The sequence below is a fragment of the Chionomys nivalis genome, chromosome 16, assembly GCF_950005125.1.
Source record: "Chionomys nivalis chromosome 16, mChiNiv1.1, whole genome shotgun sequence".
NCBI classification, from domain to species: Eukaryota; Metazoa; Chordata; class Mammalia; order Rodentia; family Cricetidae; genus Chionomys; species Chionomys nivalis.
The window spans coordinates 68,488,725-68,502,717 of record NC_080101.1 but is presented as its reverse complement, the minus strand read 5'-3'; positions in this window follow the sequence as shown (position 1 = coordinate 68,502,717).

Below are 13,993 nucleotides of genomic sequence, written 5' to 3'. Positions count from 1 at the left end.
CACAGCCCTACTACAGATTTAGTAACCTCCTGGGCAGGGCTTGATGGAGCTCAGTGGTAAAGCCATTGCCTGGCATGTCCAAGACCCTGGATTTTATCTCAGCACAGCAAATACACAATAATAACAATTAACTTCCTGGGCACCCTGAGGTTTTTCTAGATAACCATAAATGGGAAAGATATGAGAAGGAACAATGTCCCCAAATGCTCATGTGTCTTGGACCAACTTGAATGGAAGCTTGCCTCTGTATCCCAGCTACTTTGAGTACACATGGCTGTAGCTCAATTGGGGGACATCCCAACTATGGAATCCCTAGGTTGTAATCATTACATAAGTGAGATCACACAATCATTCATTCATGCACTGATGAGGAATAATTTATGGGCCATTCACTTTGTTTTTTCACCTCTTTATACCTCAGCTTGCTAGTCCATGAAATGATAATGTGACAGTGAGAGAGTCGTCATGAATTTTAATGAATTGCTGTTGTCAAGTATTTACAAGAGTACAAAGTCAGCCTGAGGAGATAGTTCAGAGGGCGAAGGTGCTTGTTTTCCAAGCCTGGAAACCTGAGTTTGAGCCCTGGGACCCAAATATAGGTGGAAGGAGTGAGAAAGTTGTCCCTTTGACTTTCATATGCACATGTTGGTACGTGGGCACACCACACACACACACACACACACACTCACATACACAAAGAATAAATGAGTATTTGGGGTGTTCTTTCCTTTTTTAAAGTGGAGAGAGGAGGGAAAGAAGGAGGAGGCACAGGGCTGCATCAGCACTGACTCATGGTTTGGAAAAGGTTAAATGAGAAAAGAAACTGCTGAGGATGAGATCCAGAGCTTCCCTCTGGAGTGGAAGGTTTACATTCTGAAGTGTCTATTAAACATCAAAGTCGAGGCTGTAGATCAGGAACTCTCATACACATGCCTGGAAGTTGAGGGTTGGTCTCTATTGGATATAGAATCTATGGATGAGTAGCATTTAAGGCCAGTTGCTTTTTAAAGTCGTAAGATTGTGATTTCCAGTGGAGAGGGCATGCAGAGAAGATCCATTCAAAGAGCAAGCCCTGGATGGCCTGAGGCTTAGGTGTTACAGATCTCAAAGACAGAAGAGCAAAGGAGTCTGAACAGGGACAATAGAAAGGGATAAACCCTGTAGAGCCAATGTCCTGGAAGTTCAGGACAGAAGAGCTTTGCAAAAGTCAAGGAATGGAGTCAGTCACAGGATGTGGAGACTGGAGACTTAGGAGTTCAAGATCAGTTTCCATGTTATAATAAACTCAAGGTCAGACTGGATTATATGCAATGATGTTTGAAAAAAAATGAAAGAAAGAGGAAAAGGAGAGAGAGGGAGTGTGGGTTATGATGTTTGGTCCTATCCTAGGTGTCTGTGAAATACTGAGTAGTAATAATAGTGATCTTAGTAAGACCACTGGTTCTGTGGGGATGGTGGAAATCAGTGATATACTGCAGTGTGCTTAATAGAGAAAGGGAAACTGGTCAGGGTAGCACATGCCTTTAATCTCAGCACTCCTGAGGCAGAGGCAGGTGTGTCTCTATTGGTTCGAGGCCAGCCAGTCTATGAAGTGAGTTTCAGGACAGCCAGGTCTACACAGAGAAACCCTGTCTTGAAAAACAAAACAGAAAGCAGGGAGAAAGAGAGGGAGGGAAGGAGTCCTGAATTGGAGGCTGCAGTTCTGAGAACTTTTTTGAAGATATGAATGTAAAGGAGCTCAAAGAACTCGAGATTCTCCTGCTCCTGTGTCCCAAGTGCTGGGATCACAGGTGTACATCTCTTCCTCTGAAAAGTATTTTCACCTAGTGAGTAAAGTGGGGAAGCTAATTCAAGTGGGTAAGCATACAAGCCACTAGTGTTCATTGCTGATGTTACAGAATCACTGATGAGTTCTGCCCATGATACATATCCATGTAATTGCTATGGCATACATTGTTCTATACCATACTTGGAAAAAGCAATATATGTGTTGGACAGATCTCTCAGCAGCTAAATGCACTGGCTGCTCTTCCAGAGAACCTGGGTTAAACTCTAGAACCACATAGTGGCTCACAACTCTTAGAAATTCTACTTCCTGAGGACCTGATACCCTCTTCTGACTTCCGTAGGCATCAAGCACACACATGGTGCACAGGCAAATACACAGGCAAAACATCCACACATAAAAATTCACTTAAAAAATAACTAAAAAGCACTGACAGTGTCATCATTATTGTCTAAGCAGGTGGTGCATGGTCAGAGTTGTATATATGCAGATAGCACACACATACCAGCTGCTCACTCAGTTCAAAACTCTTACGTAAAGAATGGAGACAGTTTTCTGGGGTCACTCTATGAAATAAATAAACACATCATTATCAAAGTTGTGACCTGTTATGGTATGGATGTAGAGTAGCCTCCTAAGGGCTCCTGTGCTTACTCTCTATCTGGTGGCACCACTGAGAGGTGATTGAAGTGTGTTTGTGCTGACCTTCTCCATGGATGACCCATTGGTGACATCACAGCAATTGGGCTATTAGGACATGGGTCCTATTCAGAGGAAGTGGGTCTTAGGCTGTTCCTGTGAGGGAATTATCTTCCGCATCACTCCTCCATTTTCCTAGCAGTGAAGGGGCCTGGTGGTCAGCACTGTGCCTTTCTGTGCTCTATGTAGACTGCTTCAGACACTTTCATGGGGGACATGTTTATGGTTCCTGATGATCTGGGAAGAAACAAACAGACCTCGCCAAGAAGAATTTCTTCTAAAGGAGGGCTTTTTAAAGGTATTTCCATGTATTCCCTTGTATGTGAAAGGTTTTTTTTGTAATTTTAACCAATTGTTGTGCTTTGCAACAAATGCTGTCCTTGGAAACTAGAAATGGCACTTGAAATTTTTCTAAGCCTTAATTAGACTTTGCGATATGTGACTGATGTAGAAGCCAGTCAAGCAAGCACCACAGGGCTACTCTTTAGTGTGATGTTTTTCAGTGTTTTTTTTGCCTGCCTGCCTGCCTGCCTTAGACTGTTTCCTCTGAGTCAGCAGGCTAAGCTCAAACTCTGACCCTCTGCCTCTGCATCATGTGCCAGGGTCTAGGCCTGCCCTGTGCGGGGATCCTTTTCATTTTACTCTAAGAGCACGCAGACATTCATGAGGGTCTCAGAAGAAGCAGGTTTTCAAGCTGGTGATAACAGTCACTACTAGTTCTTTGTGTGGGATGGGATTTTTTCCCATGCACTTTCTGCAGCCATTTGTTCTGAGTGTCCAATGCTGATGTGAACTTGTGTCCTGCTCAGAAACCACTGTGGGGGTGGGGGTGAGGGCTGACAGCTACTGTTTACCATCACTGCATGGGAAAGCCTGCTTGCTTTTCTGTTTGACATTGATAAGTAGAAGTTATTTCTACATTAAGAATTCTCAGGTGACTTTGTTAACCACAGACTCCTTCATGCTAACCTAGAGGCAGACCTTTTTTTGTTTTAAAACCAAAATGTGCTATATTTCTGTGGATCTCCAGGCAGGTTTGCATGGGGTTGGTCTAAGTACCAAAAGGAGAAGACACTTTCTGTCCCATCTTTCAAGGCTGCAAGCTGGTCATTTGTAGCCTGAGCCTTTGGGATCATCAGTTTGAACTTGATGGAGCACTGTGGTAGGTTGATTTTCACCCAGGCATCTCCTTCAGTGGAGACCAACACACTTGGAGTGTCCTGGCCTTGTTGTCATTTCTCTGGGAGCCTTTGGGTTTTTTGAATTTTTATTGAACTCTACATTTTTCTCTGCTACCCTCCCTGCCTCTTCCCTCCTGTTCAGCCCTTCCCCATTGTTCCCATGCTCCCAGTTTCCTCAGGAGATCTTGTCTTATTCTACTTTCCATATACATTAGACTATGTATGTCTCTCTTAGTGCCCTCATTGTCTAAGTTCTCTGGGATTGTGATTTGTAGACTGGTTTTCTCTGCTTTATTTTTAAAATCAACTTATGGGTGTGTACCTGCGATAATTGTCTTTCTGTATCTGGGTTACCTATTCAAAATGATGTTTTCTAGCTCCACCCATTTGCCTGCAAAATTCAAGATGTCATTTTTTTTTTCTGTCGTGTAGTACTCCAACGTGTAAATGTACCACATTTTCATTATCCACTCTTTGGTCGAGGGGCATTTAGGTTGTTTCCAAGTTCAGGCTATGAAAAACAAAGCTGCTATGAACATAGTTGAGCACATGTCCTTGTTGCATGATTGAGCATCCTTTGGATATAGGATATATACCCCAAAGTGGTATTACTGGGACTTGAGGAAGGTTGTTTCCTAGTTTTCTGAGAAATTACCACATTGACATCCAAAGGGACTGTACCAGCTTGCATTCCCACCAGCAATGCAGGAGTGTTCCCCTTTCCTCCGCAACCTCTCCAGCATAAGTTGTCATCAGTTTTTTGATCTTGGCCATTCTTACAGGTGTTAGATAGATTCTCAGAGTTGTTTTGATTTGCATTTCTCTGATGACTAAGGATGTTGAGCATTTCCTTAAGTCTTTCAGCCAATTTAGATTCCTCTGTTGAGAGTTCTCTGTTTATGTCTGTACTCCATTTTTTATTGAATTATGTTTTCTTTTGGTGACCAATTTCTTTAGTTCTTTGTATATTTTGGAGATCAAATCTCTGTCTGATGTGGGGTTAGTGAAGATCTTTTCCCATTCTGTGGGCTGTCATTTTTTCTTGTTGACCGTGTCATTTGCTTTACAGAAGCTTTTCAGTTTCAGGAGGTCCCATTTATTAATTGTTTCTCTTAGTGTCAGTGCTGCCTAAGTTATATTTAGCAAGTGATTCCCTGTGCCAATGCATTCAAGTGTACTTCCCACTTTCTATTCTATAAGGTTCAGTGTGTCTGGCTTTATGTTGAGGTCTTTGATCCATTTAACTTGAGTTTTGTGCATGGTGATAGATATGGGTCTATTTGCATTCTACATGTTGATATCCATTATGTCAGCACCATTTGTTAAATATATTTTCTTTTTCCATTTTATATTTTTTGCTTTTTCATCAAAAATCAGGTGCTTGAAGGTGGGTGTATTAATATCCATGTCTTCAATTCAGTTCCATTGGCCCTCCTGTCTGTTCTTAGGCTAACACCAGGCTATTTTCTGTACTGTAGCTATGTAGTAGAGTTTGAAGTCAGGGATTGTGATGCTTCCAAAAGTTCTTTTATTGTACAGGATTGTTTTGGCTATCCTTGGTTTTTTGCTTTTCCATATGAAGTTGATTATCATTATTTTGAGGTTTGTAAAGAATTTTTCTGGGATTTTGAAGGGCACTGCATTAAATTTGTAGATTGCTTTTGGTAAGATTGCCATTTTAGTATGTTAATTCTGCCTACCAATGAGCATGGGAGATCTTTCAACTTTCTGGTGTCTTCTTAAAATTCTTTCTTTTTTTTCTTTATTTTTTATTTCTTTATAAATAATACCATTCAAAATTTCCACTTCCTCCCCTCCTCCCATTACCCTCCTGCTCCCCCACTCATTCCTTCCCCCTCCAGTCCTAAGAGAGGGCAGGGTACCCTGCCCATAGGAAGTCCAAGGCCCTCTGTTTTCCCTCCAGGCTTAGGAAGGTATGCATCCAAATAGACTAAGATCTCAAAAAGCCAGTACATTCAGTAGAGACAAATCCCAGTGCCATTATCATTGGCTTCTCAATCTGCCCCAATTGTCATCCACATTCAGAGCATCCAGTTTGATCCCATGCTTGTTCAGTCCCAGTCCAGCTGGCTTTGGTGAGCTCCCATTAGATCAGGAACACTGTCTTAGTGAGTGGACCAACACCTCGCAGTCCTGACTTCCTTGTTTATATTTTCCCTCTTTCTGCTCTTCAACTGGACCTTGGGAGCTCAGTCTAGTGCTCCAATGTGGGTCTCTGTCTCCATCTCCTTCTGTCTCTGGATGAAGGTTCTATGGTGATATTCAAGATAATCATCAGTCTGACTACAAGACAAGGCCATTTCAGGCATCCTCTCATCCACTGCAGGGTCCTAGCTGGGGACATCCCCATGGACACCTGGGAACCCCTCTAGAGCTAAGCCTTTTGCCAACTCCAAAATGGCTCCCTTAATTAAGATATATTTTCCCCTGCTCCCATATCAGTCCATACTCCATCTCAGCCATCCCACTCCTCCAAGCTCTCCCCAACCCTCCCCTTCTCCCTTCTCTCTCCCCATCTCCCCTTCCCCCCACCCCACTCCCACCCCCATGCTCCCAACCTGGAGATCTTGTCTGCTTCCAATTTCCAGGAGGATGTATTTATGTTTTTCTTTGGGTTAACCTCATTACTTAGCTTCTCTAGGATCACGAACTATAGGCTCAGTGTCCTTTGTTTATGGCTAGAATTCACTAATGAGTGAGTACATACCATATTCATATTTTTGGGTTTGAGTTATCTCACTCATGATAGTATTTTTTATTTCCATCCATTTGCATGCAAAATTCAAGATGTTATTGTTTTTTACTGCTGAGTAGTAATCTAATGTGTAGATATGTCAAACTTTCTTTATCCATTCTTCCATTGAGGGGCATCTAAGTTGTTTCCAGGTTCTGGCTATTACAAATAATGCTGCTATGAACATGTTTTAACAAATGCTTTTGTAGTATGATAGGGCATTTCTTGGATATATTCCCAAGAGTGGTATTGCTGGATCCTGAGGTAGGTTGACTCCCAATTTTCTGAGAAACTGCCACACTGATTTCCAAAGTGGTTGCACAAGTTTGCATTCCCACCAGAAATGGATGAGTGTTCACCTTGTTGCTCTACATCCTTTCCAGCATAAGCTACCATTAGTGTTTTTTATCTTAGCCATTCTGACAGGAGATGGTATATCAAAGTTGTTTTGATTTGCATTTCCCTGATAGCTAAGGAAGTTGAACATGTCCTTAAGTATCTTTTGGCCATTTGAAATTCTTTTGTTGAGAATTTTCTGTTTACTTCAGTACATCACTATTTAATTGGGTTATTTAGAATTTTAATGTCTACTTTCTTGAGTTCTTTATATATTTTGGAGATCAGAACATTGTCTGATGTGGGGTTGGTGAAGATCTCCCATTCAGATGCCTTTTTGTCTTAATGACTGTGTCTTTTGCTTTATGGAATTTTCTCAGTTTCAGGAGGTCCCATTATTCATTGTTACCCATATTGTCTGTGCTACTGGGTTTATATTTAGGAAGTGGTCTCCTGTGCCCATGTATTTTAGGCTACATCTCACTTTCTCTTCTATCAGGTTCAGTGTGGTCAGAGTTATATTGAGGTCTTTAATCCATTTGGACTTGAGTCTTGTGCATGGTGATATATATGGATCTATCTTCATTCTTCTATAAGGTGACATCCAGTTATGCAGCACCATTTATTAAAGATGCTTACTTTCTTCCACTGTATAATTTTAGCTCCTTTATCAAAAATCTGGTGTTCATATGTTTGTGGATTAATATCCAGGTCTTCAATTCGATTCCATTGGTCAACATCTCTGATTTTATGCCAATACCAAGCTGTTTTCATTACTGTAGTTCTGTAATAGAGTTTGATGTCATTGACGGTAATACCTCTCGCAGTTCCTCAATTGTATAGGATTGTTTTGGCTATCCTGGGTGTTTTGTTTTTCCAAATAAAGTTGATTATTATTCTTTCAAGATCTGTGAAGAATTTTGTTGGGATTTTGATGGGGATTTCATTGAATCTATAGATTGCCTCTGGTAGAATTGCCATTCTTACTATGTTGATCCTTCCTATCCAAGAGCATGGGAGATCCTTCTATTTTTATGGTACCCTCTTCAATTTCTTTCTTCAAAGCCTTAAAGTTATTGTCAAATATATCTTTCACTTCCTTGGTTACTGTTACCCCAAGATACTTTATGCTATTTGTGGCTATCGTGAAATGTTTCTCTGATTCCCTCTCTGCTTCTTTATCTCTTGTGTATAGGAGGGCTACTGATTTTTTTGACTTGATCTTGTATCCTGCCACATCACTGAACATATTTATCAGCTGTAGGAGTTCTTTGGTAGAGTTTTGGGGGTTACTTATGTACACTTTCATATCTTCTGCAAATAACAAAAGTTTGGCTTCTTCCTTTCCAATTTGAATCCCCTTGATCTCCTTATGTTGCCTTATTGCTATTGCTAGAACTTCAAGCACTATATTGAAAAGATATGGAGAGAATAGACAGCCTTGTCTTGTTCCTGATTTTAGTGGAATCGTTTGAGTTTCTCTCCATTTAGTTTGATGTTAGCTATTGGCTTGCTGTATGTTGCTTTTATTATATTTAGGTATGATCCTTGTATCCCTAATCTCTCCAAGACCTTTATCATAAATGGGGTGTTAAATATTTTCAAATGTTTTTCCAGCACCTAATGAAATGATCATGTGGTTTTTTTCTTTCGGTTTATTTATATAATGTATTACATTGATAAACTTTCATTATGTTGAACCTGGGATGAAGTCTACTTGATCATAATGGACAATTTTATTGATGTGTTCTTGGATTCAGTTTGCCAGTATTTTATTGAGAATTTTTGCATAGATGTTCATGAGTGAGATTGTTCTGTAATTCTCTTTCTTGGTTGAGTCTTTGTGTGGTTTTGGTATCAGGGTAACTGTAACTTCATAAAAAGAGTTTGGCAGTGACTCTTCTGTTTCCTATTATGTGAAACACATTAAGGAGTATAAGTATTATCATCTGGTCCTGGGCTTTTTTTTTGTTGGGAGGTTTTTGATGACAGCTTCCATTTCCTTGCGACTTATAGGTCTATTTAAATTGTTCACCTGGTCTTGATTTAATTTTGGTGTGTGGTATTTATCTAAAAATTGTCCATTTCTTTTAACGATGGCAGAAGTCGTGTTGTAGGTCCAGGCCCCACCAGCCACTGTTTTCATGCAGGAACCACAGTGCCAGATGCCGATGGCTCTTCTCTTAATCTTGTTCTTGCCACAGAAGGAGCACGTGTACTTGGTGTGCTGGCTGATTTCAATTTTCTTCGCCATTTTCCGGAGGGAGGCACCATAGCGGGTCCCACATTTCCTGACAATCCGGATCTCTTGGTGCATTTTGCCATGTCGCCTGTACCTAAGCCAAGCACGGAGAGCTGTTTTTAATTTTTGAGAAGGTTCCATGAGATGCTGAGAAGAAAATATATTCTTTTCTGTTTGGATGGAATATTTCAAATATGTCTGTTAAGTCATTTGAGTCATAACATGCTAGTTTTCTTATTTCTCTGTTCATTTTTTGTCTAACTGACCTGTCCAGTTGTGAGAAGGGAGTGTTGAAGTCTCCCACTATTAGTGTGTGGGGTTTAATGTCTGATTTAACCTTTAGAAGTGTTTCTTTTACATATAAGGGTGCCCTTGTATTTGAGGCATAGAGGTTCAGTATTGAGATTTCCTCTTGATGAATCTTTCCTGTGACTAATATGGAATGTCCTTCTTTGTTTCTTTTGATTGATTTTAGCTTGAAGTCTATTTTGTTAGCTATTAGGATAGCTATACCAGCTTGTTTCTTAGGTCCATTTGATTGGAATATTTTTCTCAGCCTTTTACTCTGTGATAATGTCTGTTTTTGAAGTTGAGATGTGTCTTGTATGCAGAAGAAGGAAGGATTCTGTTTTCATACCCAATCTGTTAGCCTGAGCCTTTTAATAGGTGAGTTGAGTCCATTTATATTTAGGGATATTAATGAGCAGTAATGGCTATCTCCTGTTAATTTAGTATTCATTTTTGGCAATATTAATTTGTGCATTTTTCCCTTCTTTGGGGTTTGCTGCTATGAGACCATCAATTGTCTGTTTTTATAAATTGATGTAGCCCACTTCCTTGGGTTGGAGTTTCCCTTCTAGTATTTTGTGTAGGGCTGGGTTTGTGGCTATTATTGGTTAAATCTGGTTTTGTCATGAAATATCTTGTTCTTCTATGGTGATTGAAAGTTTTGCTGGGTATATTAGTCTGTGCTGGCATCCATGGTCTCTTAATGCTTGACCAAGCCCTTCTGTCTTGCATTGTCTTCAATGAGAAAGCAGGTGTAATTCTGATAAGTCTACCTTTATATGTTACTTGGCCTTTCTTCTTTGCAGCTCTTAATATTCTTTCTTTACTCTGAATGTTTAGTGTTTTGATTATTATGTGGCGAGGGAATGTTTTTTTGGATCCAGTCTATTTGGTGTTCTGTAAACTTCTTGTATCTTCATAGGCATATCTTTCTTTAGGTTGGGAAAGTCTTCTTCTATGATTTTGTTAAATATATTTTCTGTGCCTCTTAGTTGAACTTCTTCACCTTCTTCTATACCTACTATTCTTAGATTTGGCCTTTTCATGGTGTCCCATATTTCCTGGATATTTTGGGTTAAGCTTTTGTTAGATTTAATATTTTCTTTAAATGATGAGTCTATTTTCTCCATTGTATCTTTAGTGCTTGAGAGTCTGTCTTCAATCTTTTGTATTCTGCTGTTCATGCTTGCATTTGTGGTTCCTGCTCATTTTCTCATGATTTCTGTTTCTATAATTCCCTTGGCTTGTGTTTTCCTTATTTTCTCTATTTCAGTTTTCATGTCTTGAGTGGTTTCTTTCATATGTTTGATTGCTTTTTCTTTGTTTTCTTTAAGGGATTTGCTGATTTTTTTGTTTGTCTTTTCCTCCATTTCTTTGAGGGAATTTCTCATTTCTTTAAGAGTTTCAAACATTCTTTTGAAGTTACTTTTAGATCATTTTATTCTGCTTTATCTATATTTGGTTGTTCAAGTCTTGGTGTTGTAAGGTCTTTAGGTTTTACTGGTGTTGTGTTGTTCTTTGTGATGTTGCGTGAGTTCTTGCCTTTTCTACTCATCTTTTCCTCTAATATGTGGTTGGGTCTGTATGAGATTCTGTTGATTAATCTTCTATGTGTCAGTGCATCCAAATCTCAGATGGTTGTTCTTCATAGTACAGTCAGTGTCACAGTTCTAGTTACCCCATTGGTTACTCCATCTTCCTGGAGATAGTTCAGCACTCATGGGCTTTGCTCTGCTCCTTTGGAGTTTGCTTTCTCAAGCCTACTATGTCTTAGATTACCATCTTTGACCTGTTTCTGTAAATCCTGTTCTGGATGCACTCCTGCAGAGGTCTCTGGCTTGGAGTTGGTCCTGCAAAGGTCTCTGGCTCCAGTCTACTGCCTCAGAGTTCCCAGACTCAGGTGCACTCAGAACTTCAGAGGATCTGGCTCAGGCTGACTCCCTTAGAGGTCCCAGACTCAAGCTCGGATCTGCAGAGATCTCTGATTTCTGCCTATTCCCTTTGATGTCCAGGCCAATGCTGGGACCCACAGAGGTCCTGGCTCAGGCTTACTCCCTCTGAGGTCCCAGACTCATGCCTGGCCCTGCAGAGATCTCTGATTCCTGTCTATTGCCTCAGAGATTCCAGATTTCTTCCCAGACTGGCAGAGGTCCTGGCTCAGGCCTAGTTCCTCAGAAGTTCTAGATTCACACCCAGACCCACAGGGGTCCTGACTTAGGTCTACTTCCTTGAAGGTCCCAGATTCATGTGTGGATCCTCAGCAGTTACTCCCTGTACCTGTTCTGGTAGGGTTCACTGTTTCTAGGCTGCTCAGGATCAGGTCGCTGGCTCAATCCTGCTCTGCCAGTGTCCTGGGACTAGATTAGCTCCCAGCTCGCACTCCTATGGCACTTGCTTCCTCAGGCCCACTCAGACCTAGGTATAGCCTTTGGGTTTTATCACACTGGTGAGGCATTGACTCGAGCCAAGGAAATGGCAGCTTGCTATAAACTAGTCCATTTCACCTCCTCAATCCCACATCTTATGTTGGAAATCCTCGTAGCATTTTAGGCCTCAAGGCCTGTGTTTGAGGCTGTGTGTGTGTCCTATAATGAGCCAAGGCCCAGGTCATACTAGAAGTGAATTCTTTGCTACCTGTTCCATTCCTTCAGTAGCCTGGTGGCAGGATCAGGCCTGCTGGTCATTTTTCCTCTCACCTAATGTCATCTTCAAATGCTTGGTGACCACTAGTCATCACTCTTTCTTGAGTGGATGCCGCTAATGTTAATGTAGCATTTGCCGGTTGTCAAGCTTCTGATGTTGATGTCACTATTAGCACCAGTTCTTAGCTGCAGCTAAAATCGGCAAAAGTTTCTAAGCAGGACAGGTGTCCCCTGGATGCATATGCATTGAGAGTACACACACCCCATCCAGACCTCACTGGAGATAGGGATTCCAGGAGCCTCTTGGAGTTGCCTTCTTGCCCAGAGGCAACTTTTCCCAGTCAGCTGATACTGCCTAGAACAACCCCCCCCCAGAAGAGCAGGAGCATTGCAGAACCAACCACCATGGCCCACCCTCAGACAGTAGGCTTGGGAGGGACTGTCCATCCCAGGAGCTCTTGTTCCCTCATTGGTCTGGAAATGGACCAGGTGCCCTATGGGCCACTCTATGGGGGCCGATTTTACATCCCCTTGGCTCTCTGGCCTTCAGAAAACATGGAACTACCTAGCATCCAGACCCTCAGTGTCAGCCATATGTGCTTTACAGGGTTTCTCCCTGCCGTTCTCACTATGGTCACTTCATCTATAGACACATGCACTGCTACTCAATGCCCTGCCAAATGTGGGCTCGTTCTGGAGCCCCACAACCCAAGTAACCAACACCAGCCACTGGCCTCCATCCCAGAGCCAGGGAGCCTCTTCAGGCTCTTGGCTTCCTCAGCAGCCACACTTTACACCCCTGGCTACTGTTCCCAGAATACAGCAGAACTCTCTCATGTCAGCACAGAGATCTTCCACAGATACCAGTGATCCGAGGGAAGCACTGCTGAAGATCTTCCCTGACTCTGAGCAAAAGCTGAAGATCAACCAGACCCTGGTAACTCATCCATACATGAAAGACCTGAATGCCCTTTCTGCCCTGGTACTGGACTGAAGGCTGAACTGCTGATGGGGACCAGAGAGAGCTGCCTACTGTGGAGCACCATAGTGGAAAGAAACCTTCCAGAGTGCACAGTGCTGCTCTGTGTATGTCTTGGCATTCCTCCCTATGTGGACTGCCTCTGCCTCCTGTGTATCCTGACATTTGGGTGAGGTGGTCAGTGTGGCTGAGGCTGGTCATTTTGGTCATTGGTCAAGGTGTCTGATGCTTACAGAGGTTGAAATTATAGTGTAGCTGATGGAATTCCAGCCACTGTGTGTTTGTGTGCATGTGTGCATAGTGCATGTGTTGCTGTAGCTGTCCTGGTCCAGTGTGGTGGCACCATGGTTGGAAGACTCAACTGTGTTCCTGGGGCTTGCTGTGAGACAGGATGGAGATGTGTTTAAACAGATTTGTGAATGTGTAAAGCAAGAAAGAGGACTCCACCTCTTCTTGCCACTGCCAAGTACCTAGTCCCTCCCCCTGGTAGGGGCAACTGCTGCAGACCCTGTGCCCTCTGCACCATGTTCACCCAGGTCCTAACCTGCCTCTTATATCTCTTTCAAAATTGCCCATCCTCAACATTCTGAGCCATCTCAGCTGGGTCCATTAGTGGCACTGTTTGCTGGCATTACTACCTTCCTGTTACCTTTGATCCTTGAGGTTAAAACACCCTGCATTTTGTTGCTAATGCTTTACTCTACCTTCCCACATTTTCACTCCCCATTTTGCAAACTTGGCTTCTGTCCACCACATGGGAGTTGCCTGGGAAATCCCTGGTTACTGTTTTATTGGGAGTGTAATAGCTGTTGCAGGGAGGGTTAGCTTACCTGCTTTACTCTGTCCCACTTTCCTAGAGGATTCAGCAATGCTATCCTGGTCAAGTTTCTCGGACCTGGAATCCTGACCAGATGGAACCGTCCAAAGCAGACAGTTGACTTAGACTACACCCTCCAGTCTTTCTCAGAGATTTTCCCCATTGTGGCGGGAACCATGTGGTGACCTACCCATAGCCATTAGCACCATTTTCGGCCATGGGGAAAAACATGAGCAAGAGACTGGCCCTGCGTTCTGAACTCACTTTG